The 10,508-nt window shown below is 38.2% G+C and overlaps 1 long non-coding RNA gene across 2 annotated transcripts; it reads left to right on the forward strand.

Annotated features, from left to right (window-relative positions):
• Window positions 1-6,425: 6,425 nt before the first annotated feature.
• LOC149032230 (uncharacterized) lies at window positions 6,426-9,870 on the forward strand. Of its 2 annotated transcripts, XR_016176881.1 has the most exons (3): window positions 6,426-6,534; window positions 6,637-7,583; window positions 7,715-9,870. It is a non-coding gene; the product is annotated as an uncharacterized LOC149032230 (long non-coding RNA). The 2 variants fall into 2 exon arrangements; XR_016176880.1 differs by having other exon boundaries at window positions 6,436-7,583.
• Window positions 9,871-10,508: the final 638 nt, after the last annotated feature.

The following is a 10,508-nucleotide window of genomic DNA, read 5'->3' on the forward strand; positions in this document are numbered from 1 at the left end:
AAAATATTATGTCCAGTCTAACTGAACATTAAACTTTGAGTAATAATTGCGATTTTGAGCCACACTCGACATAACAGTTGTAAACTTTAATAAAAATTAATATACAGGATGTCTTATAACTGACTATATATGAAAAACTAAATCGAAAATGTAGAGTTGCAAAAGTCTTGGTTTTGGAAGAAAAATAAATTGTAAAATTAGTCTGTGTTTTTTATAATTAATTTGACAAATGTTTCAAATATTGTATCATTGTGTTTTAGTGTTTCAGAGCTGATCGATCGTAGAAATTAATTTTTCTCGAGACTCTAGCAATATTTCAACAAAGTAGAGGCATTACACCAAGTCCGAGAAGTTTTAGAGCAGAATTAAAGTTTTCCGTGTTTCCGAGAACAAAATTGTCGATATTGCGTTTCAGTCTACCCTCGTACAACCTGATACATCGATTCTACGACACGAACACGAGAATATATAGATTTTCTTCGAAGATACGCAGTGCAGTTCTTCGTACCGGGATTTTATATCGAAATTGCTGCATGATGCATTTTTATGCATCGATTCTCGAATGACTGTTGTCAAGTATTATGACTTATGACTGAATGAGATAAGATCGTCGTTAACTAAGAATCAAAATCAAAATATTATTCACGCGAGTTCAATGCGATTGATCAGCTTCTACCTTCGTTATTTATTTTCACTTTATCTGTTTCTTTTTTTTATCATACGTAATAGTTGATTAACTCCATAATGAATCATTTTTTAATACACGAACTAGACAGCTTAATTGCAACGTAAATTAATTGCAATCATTATTATCTGATTAAAAAGACACATTTAAAAATAATTTAAAGTTTCAACCGAGGATTCTATGAATATTACACACCTGTGATCTAAACTTACTGTGGAACTATTCAATATGGTGGCGAAGCAGGTGTTCTGCACGGATATCAGAAACCTTTTGAGTCGTACTCAAAGGCGGCTACCCATTCGCACGACGAAACTCAACGGCGTTTACAATTGCTAGTCCCGATAGAGCTGCCATCGTATTGCTATACAAACGTCCTCGAGATTACATGTACCGACCTTTCATTCGTGTTGAACGCGATCGTTCTGCTATTCTCTACGTTTCGCGAACAATGTATACGAAATGACCATAGAATGCCACTTTGTGCTTCTATCGCTTTGAAGATTACCGCGATACTACTGCCATTTACATTAACATTGCAATAAAAAGTAATTCGTACATTTGCCTTCTCAACAAAACCTTTTTTCGTTAATTCATTTTAATTTCATTACTTCGTTGTTTCTCATGGGAGACGTTACATTTGAAAGACTTCGATACCAGAACAGGAAACGTCCAACGGATAGCATCAAATATCAACTTGAAAAAAGACAATAAAATAACTTTTCCTAATTTACCTATTTTACGTGTAAAAACCTGCCCAACGAAATAATGAAAATTTACAAAAATAAAAAACAAAAAATAGAGAGAGAGAGAGAGAATTCCGTCTAACTCATGGAAGATGTACAGAGCGGTCCGACGAATGATTCAGCGTGACTCATTACTCAAACAGCTTTTTACTTTAATCACATTAATGAAGCATTTAATCTCACAGCGCGTCTTACAAGCCGACGGTGTGTGGCCCCTTCTTGGTCCCATCCTCGACGAGAATTCTTTTTCATTCCCACCCCATCGTTGCCTTTCTCGGTTCTTCCTCGGCCCCAACTCTTCTAGTCCCCTACCCCCAACCGTACCCCACCCTCGCATTCATTCCTTCGCGTTAGCGAAAGCAGCACAACTTATTATACTCTTACGTTTCCACAGCGGACCCTCCTGCAGTGCTACGCTAATAACTGTGCCTCGTTTAGAGCCGTTTACACCTGTAGGAACGTACCTATGTGTTTTATCGCGTAAGGCGTGCGCCATTACCGTAATATATTGTATTACAGGTGGCCGCATTTAAGATCCACTTATCGCGTTGAGAATATCAGTGAGGCAGTGAGTAAGAGTAGGGATAATCGAATTCGGCATAAACCGGATTTTATATCGACAGCTGCTCGTTCCGTTCTTTCCTCCTTTAGCCACAAACTTCGTTCTCTTCGTTACGTATATAAAAGCGAACGAAAGAGAAGAGAAATTGTCTGAAAAAGGGTAAGCCTTTGATCATGCCGCCGGAAGAAGAAGAAGAAGAAGAAGAAGAAGAAGAAGAAGAAATAGAAGAAGAAGAAAAGACTCGTTCGACGATCTTTCTTTTATTGCTTATATGCTTTTTAATCGAATTTACATATATTAATCGTAATCATCGTTGTCGCGTAATGTTAATTAGCACACAACCTATATTTTATTTATCTAAGAAATATGAATATTTAGATACATTATTATCAAGAAGATAATTAAACATTCATATCTAATTGCGATCGATAGAAATCAAGTAAATTTCCATATGAACGCTTGTACTAAAAAAGTAATCGATATTCTAACTAGTGTTACACGTTTATGACGTTATTTGTCAACGTCCGACCAACCAACCAAGAAGGTAGCAATGATTTCTAAGCCAAAAAAAAAATATATTATTCTCTGTTGAATACTGTCGCGTTATTATTATTTTGTTTTACGTTTCCATTTTTTCCCTCCTTTTATCTTTATTTTTGTTTACAACAGGATATATAAAAATATGTTTCTTTTTTTCTCCGAACGATAAAAACTTCCTGTTATGTTTAAATTTGGACGAATAAAATTTAGAGTACAGGTATATACGTAAATATATACTAAACAAACACAATACATACATATGCACACGCACGCACGTCACACGCACGCACATTTAGAAGGTTACCGTCCTGCCTTCATTGTTTCTTTCAACAAGGCACGAAGCGTCGGTTTAACATCGTTGTAATACGTACAGTGGGTTGCTTACATTATGCCGGGAAAGGAACGTGTATGCTCGAATCGGCCTGAAGCGGTACGACGTCACTTACCTGAAACAATAAATTACATACCGTTACAGCACATACGTATTATACCCACATATATAGGTATCCATCTGATTTACGATCCTCCAGGATATGCGTATGCGTACACGCGTTTACATGTGTAGTACGCGCGCGCGTAACCACCTACGTCAAAGAAGTCTCCAAATAATTCTTTCCTCTTTTTCTTTTTCTGTCTTTTAGACTTTTTCCAAATTTTAACGGAAGTATATTGTGAGTACCGAAAATACATTGACATGAAACTGTTGTTCCTAATATGTTTGAGCCTTCTTTTTTCTTTTTACTATGCATTTATACAGGTTATAAGATTTGTTTGATGTTAGATAACAACGAGAAAAAACTTCCTTTCACGTTTATTTTTAGTTATGATCAAGTTTTTACTTAATTTATTATAAATTCAAATTTATTCTTTCAATAAAAAGAAAATGTATTTAATATTAATATCTACGGGAATATTCTTTCCGTTTTTAGAATAAAATAAAATAATAAACTGTTCATAATTTGAATGACCTTTATCGAATAATAATAATTACCATAATTATTTTTGACTTCTTGCCAATATGGTGGCAATTTGTATATTCCATTTTAAAAAATGCCTTATCCCTAGTGACAAAAAATTGAACTAACGTTTGTTTGAACGGACAGAATTTTCCGGTATACCTAATAATAAAGTGTATATTTTACGATGGTTTATAAATATTATAGAAATTTTTAATTAATTCATATATTGATTATTGTTTTAATTAAACTACTTTAATTGGCACCGTTTATTCTGAAATACACTGCGTATAAAAGAAATAAAGTTAACAAATAAAAACACAATAAAAATAATTGGTAATTATTATAATTCATGTTTTACGTAAAGTACGTTATCTTAATGCTGTATGCCCAAATCACAATAATCGTAAAGCTAAAATATAGTGAAAGGGAGAGTGAGAGAAGAAAATCGATGAATCGTAAAATGTTATTACCGGCATCCGCATCAGAATAAAACTGACATAGATTGAACGAGGTCACGTTTTAGATTCGGTTTAAACGTAGCCGGTAGTCGCGTCACGAAAGAGCAGCATCTTCACATTGCGATTGGTCGAGGCGGTGGCACTCGCGCACTTTATTGGGCACCCGCGACACGTGGTGTTGATCCGCGCGCGCGTTCAATGCCGCTTGCAGCGCGAGACTAATCCCGTTTATACGAACGACTATAACTGATCATCACTGTGAGTAAACGGCAATACTTCCTTTTACGACTTGTTCTTCGACTGCATAAATAAATAAACAAGAAAAAAAATAAAACGAGAACGAAAGAAATCGGTGTCGAATGTAAAGAAAAAAAGAAAGAATTGACATAATTATTCAATCAATATTATAAATAGTTTCTTTCTTCTTATCGTACGTCGACAACGATGAACGAATGGACTTGCAAAAAACAAGTGACAAGTAATTGTATTAGATGTGTATATAGAATGAAATGAAAAGACGACATAAACCTTCGTTGGTGCGAGCCAGCGCATAAATATAATGGAGAAGGTAAGGAAAGGCTCGGTGATGGTCGCTCGGTATCGTCTGCCGAACGTCACGGATTCAACGCTTCGTTTTGCCAAGGAAGGGGTAAATATCGTGGGGGTGGGGTGATATGGGTGGACGCGTCAGGGGTACGATGGAGATTCTTCTCTCTCTCTTTTTCTCTTTCTTTCTCTTTCCTTTGACTATGTGCGACACGACGCACACAGTGGGCGCGCCGTGAAACACGGGGAAATGCATACAAATGATCGATGAGATTCTGCGCCGTTGCGGACACACCGCAGCTCTGCCACCCCCCTCCATACCCACCACCACCAAGTCGGAGACTAGAGTGCGCGAGCGACTCGATTCGCACACTACCACCGACGACAATAATCACCCCACTCTTCAATCCCCGAGCGACTGGAAGACTGAGAACCTCACGCCTCCTATTGGGGGAACGCACGTGGCCTAACAGGAGACGTTTCATTCGTTGCCTTACAGATGGCGCGTCGAACGCTGTTTTCTGACCAGCGCCATCGGACGGAGTCTTTGTAAAACTTGTCGATAAAAATGGGAAACGATAATTTCTTGTAGGTAAAGAAGATTTCAAATTTGGCGGGAAATTTGAATTTTTCGGATTTTTGTTGGAAAGAAAAATTTATTAATTGAGATTAGGGAAACAACTTTCATTGTTATTTTCGCAAAGAAAAAATTGATTGCATTAAAAAGTATATCGTTATCGATTACCCGTGAAATAATATATAATGCAGTGAGAGAATGACCAAGAATAATAAATTTAATAGAAATGAACTGCCGTCCGTTATTTGCGAAGTAAGGTCTCTCAATAAATAAAAGTTATCTATAAACTTAGTCACGTATTTAGTCATTTGCTAGTTTATATAGTATTATCTGGTCAAGATATTGGCAATGTTTTTTAAAATAATTTTTTGAGCATTCGATGCAGTCGTTCTTTTTATCACATGTAAAACAATGAATTTTTAAAACTATGGTTATTATAATTGAACCGTTTATTTTGAAAGTCGTTTAAGTCCAGTTTAAAAAAAAAAAGAGATATCACGTAATTTATGCTTAATTTAATGTAAATTTTTTATGGATGATTAGTTAATATTTAATTTCTTAAAAAGTGCCCATGTTTTGTACAATTTAAAATTGGTCGGTAAAAGAAATTGTGTAATCATTGATATGAAAATCTTTAATTTTCTCGAAACAAAAGAAAGTGGACTTACACCACTTTCAAAATGGACGGTCCAATTATAGTATATGATTGAAATGATTAAAAATAATTACATTTCAAAGTGGAATTAAATATTTTAACGGACGATAAGATAAAATTGGACGCGCGCATTTGTCGCAGAACAACAACGAAATTATGATGAGGCCCACCTTCCGCGACGATTCATTATTAATATTGATGCGTCAATAAGATTGTTTTTATCGCAGTATGTTTATCGCACGCTAATACGCATCCCAATGTTCGAACTTAATCGTCGTATTGTCAGGCCGATCACGAATTTGCGAGCGTGAAACCACGTACGCAACGTCTCCGTCCCGTGTACGGTCTCGTAGATAGTTCAAACACTTTGTAAAACCTCAAGGCGAAATTTAGTTAGGCGACACCTCGCTCGCGCACGCGCCTATAAAGCGAAAACGCGTTAAGCATTCGTGAAATGCAAGTAGACGGACCACCCATGTCCTGCTACTTCGTCGCATGCCCACAGCTGTTGACGTTGTCTTACTTCGCGATCACGCGACGCGATAAAAATTCCTCTGCGAAGGGAAAACGCGTGCATGAGCGCATAGAAAATGCACAACGTTTCACAGTCATAATTTACTAAGAAAACATTTTTATAATTTGACTACCTCTCAAACATTGACTTCTCGATTTACGAAAAGAAGAATCGTGATATATATATATATATATATATATATAAATGAAAGCTTATTACCTGTCAACAAGAAAATGATTTAGAATAGTTCCATTTATGTGATATATCCTATTTCGATTATCGTCGGTAATTGAGGGTACTATCGCTGATTCTTATCATTTGCGTGTCCACGTGGTGTTCTTTGGGTAATCAAATAAATTTAATTTTCTATATTTCAATAACCAATATATTTTTACAGATAATCTATTAATGATTAAAAGGCAATAAAAAAGGATGATGAAGAAGAATACTTCTTTGAAAATTCCGACGAATAAGATCGTTATATAATTAGTCTCAGTTGAGCGCTCGGCAAGTATCGCGCTTCCTTAGGCATCGTGCTTTATAGGTGGAAAGTAGCGCAAAGCACGACAAAGCAATTGATCAATATAGCGCCAACAACCCCTTGTAGCTAGCTTCTCTCTCTCTCTTTTTCTCGTCTTCCTCCCCTTTTTCCTTGTTCACCCTTCCTCCTCAACACGCCCGTTTCTCGAGCAAGTCCCAGTGGCGCGGAGAGAACGCACCCCCATAACAAGTTTCTTACTCATCTTTTTCGTTCAATAACTCTCCATCCAAGATGGCCACCGCGGTCGTCCCTCATTGGCTGGGGGAAGGGGTGGTCGCAGAGCTCTGTACGGAGTTTGGGTGACCCGAGAGAGAGAAAGAGAAAGAGATGGCAAGAGAGGGAAAAGAGAGCAGTACAAGAGAGAGAGAAAGAGGGGTTGGAAGCACTAACGCCATCTATCTTGCGTTGCCTTGGCTCGGCGTAACATAAGGTAAGATAAATTGCGGGATCTCTCGGGTTCTTGAACCTTTCTGGCAAATTGCATAAGAATATCCACCCTCTTCGTCCTTCTCTCCTTTCTCCCAACCACCTTTCCTACGTTCCACCTCTCTCCTCCAACCCCTGCCCCGTGGCTCCAATGGAATTGGAATTAAGTCGAATAAATCACCTCCGTGACTCTGCGCGCTACGCGGAACCTCCGCACTCGCCTCCGCGTTTGAAAGACTAGAAATTTCTTTCTTAGGATAGAACCGATCGCTTCTTTTTACCAAACGGATCACTTGATTAAACGATTGCGAACGCGGAGGATTGCGATTCCATAATCGAATCGAAAATTGTCAGAGTACCGTCACATCGATCGTAAGGTAAGCATTTTAAAGTGTAATCAATCAAAAACAAACGTAAACGTATTTACTTACTATTACATTATCAAAATTATCTTTTTGAAAACTGTAGGGTATTATAATGTTTATAATTAACTTAAATTTTCATGGAGTTTTGAGAAGAGAATCAAGTTTATCGTTGGAAATGTATTAAAAGTAACCCTTTACACATGAATGGCGTTGAGCAAATAAATGGACGATAAACCGATCGTAGCGTCAACTACTGGTCACTTGGAAAGTCATAAAGCAGTGTCGGCATCTAGCGGTACCCACGAGAACAATGAAACAAGAAGCAGAAGACAAAGTGCTGTGTGTGCGCGCGCGCATCATGGACCATTGATCGAAAGAAGGAAAAATGATATAGGTAGTATTTAGCTATGACGATAAAAAATAGTCCGAGAATAAAATGAGTTCGACAAGCCTTGTTCGTCGTTCGGCTTCGACAGACTCGATACTATAGTCAAGGAAAGCAAGGAAATGCATGCGAATTAATTGGAAAGATAGATGCGTCAGATAGCGACGTTATTAGCGCGTCAATTTGTAAAGAACATAATAAACGCGAAACGATAATTAAACGTTAATTATTCCATACGTAACATTAATGTATCCTTTTTCGATCTATCCTACCCGATCTCGCAAAGTCCATTGTTTAACGTGAGAATTCTTGAAGTGTCATAAATACGCATATCCGGCTAGATGTGAATTACAAGTTAAATAATCGTTAAGCTTGACTCGTAATATTAACCTGCCCGATCGAATCTCAACGATATTTATAATGTGAATGTACTAATAGACATTAAGTAAGATGAAATGGTTGTAAAAGATTAGTTACTCGGTTTTTCAAAATCTTCTCTCGATACAAGGTACGATAGTAAACGAATAAAATAGTAGCGATAAGTAACACGGAATATGTATATAACAGTCGTAACGATGTTTGCCATAGATATTTGTTCATTAAGAAGGAAAACGGTTCGATGACGTGCAATTGAAGATAACTAGTCGATAGAGAAGATAAATGTGACGTAATTATCGATTTTGTGCCTCATAATAGTAATGGATGAAAGAGAGAGTGTATTAGGGGTTAGTATAAAGATCGTCCGATCACATATAGCTTATGTATATTAACGTCGAAGCGGAACGTCGCTCGGCACGCGCACGAAACGAGCAGAACGTTATCAAAGCCGGTTGGTTGGCTGCCTTTCCGTATTGCTTTCCGTATATTGCGGCAGGTCAGTAAATCCGAAGCAGAGCTTTACGATTTGTTTACTTCGCAGTGGGCTATGGGAGCCGGTTGTATAGCTATAGGTATGTGAGTGGGCCATGTGATCACGGCCATAAACGCGTCTGTTATGCGCTCGTAAACCGTGAGAGCCCCACTCGACGGCCGTCGCTTCAGCACTCGCTTTGGTACTCCTCCTCCTCCAACTCCTCCTCCTCCTTCTCTTCCACCTCTTTCTCTTCCACTTCCTTTACTTCTTCCTCCGCCAGATTCTACCAATACCATCAACACACCACCAATAACACCACAACCATCATCGTCACATCTTCAAGTGGAGGCTCGTAAAACTCTTGTTTTACGATCATTGTCTATTGTTGACGATACTTTGCCACCATAGCACCTCTTACTATGCTGTACGCATCGTTCATTCTACGCTATAACTTCCTTCTTAACTCTTTCCTTCCGTCCACCCTTCTTTTTTTACTTCGCAAAGATTATACTCAACCACCTTCGACCGATTAGCCTACGAAATTGCTGTCGCGCTTATCGTTGCTTCCGATCGAACGAATCCTTTCCGAAGTTAATGAAGTAATGGCGATTTAATGTGTTAACTTTTACTTTTCTTTTTTTTTCTTTTCTTTTCTTTTAAGTTTTGTTAAAGGGGATAAGAGAAGAAGAGCTAGAAGATCGTTATTCGAGATAATAGATAATTACTTTTAACACCTGTTGAGCGTAAAGTTTAAATGCTAAGTACTGCCTGGACGCTTATGAACACTTCAAGGACTGTTGCTTATCGTCTTATGTTAAGTTAACTTAGTTTTATTTGTCCGGCTTTTTGTGTGCATAATTTTAAACTTGTAAAACATTATCAATACAACATATTAAATCAAAAAGTTAACGACGTTATCAAAACGAATACGTCGCTTGAAAATATCTTGCCTGGTTTCAATTTCCATAGTAAATGATTCCAAATAAACTAAAATAATAACGTCTGGATAACACAGGTTGTATGTTCTTCCATGCATGCAAATAAACGACGATATATGCCAACACGGAATAGAATTCAATTCTTTCACCACATAACATACATATACATATACATACATAATAATAACGCGCGCTTTGCAAGCAAAAGTTGATAGGTCGATCGAAGCGCCACTCGTGGTGGCATTCCGATTTGCTGCTCTCTATCGTGACTACTATGACGTTACAGCTACGTCACGAGGTAACGAGTCGTCGTTCTTCTGACGTCACGCACTCAGCACATATAACGATACGAGAGAGAGAAAGAGAGAGAGACAGAGAAAGAAAGAGAGAACGATGGGTTGACGATGACGCAACGATGCCTAGAAAAGAGCAGGAATGAGTGAATGAGGGATATATATATATACGGAGAGAGGTAGAGATAGAAAGAGGTAGTAAAGTGCGAGAGAGAAAGAGAAACCGGTGCCAGCCATGCTGCCATGGGTAGGGGAAGGAAGAAAAGGGAGCCATTATAGAAGGGGCGCGACTAGGCTGAATCCTCCCCACCGACCGGCCCACCGACGGAACAGCTGTCAGCTGCGTGGAGAGCGGACCCTGTCTCACCCTGCCTCTCCCTGCCCGTCCCGTTCCCTTCTCTTCCCTTGTTTCTCTCTTACTCCTTCTCAGTATACACATGTATATGCTGCCAGAGTCCTGCGTATGTA

This window comes from Polistes dominula, unplaced genomic scaffold (genome assembly GCF_049000335.1).
Source record: "Polistes dominula isolate Pdom_NZ unplaced genomic scaffold, Pdom_raw_medaka contig_33, whole genome shotgun sequence".
Lineage (NCBI taxonomy): Eukaryota > Metazoa > Arthropoda > Insecta > Hymenoptera > Vespidae > Polistes > Polistes dominula.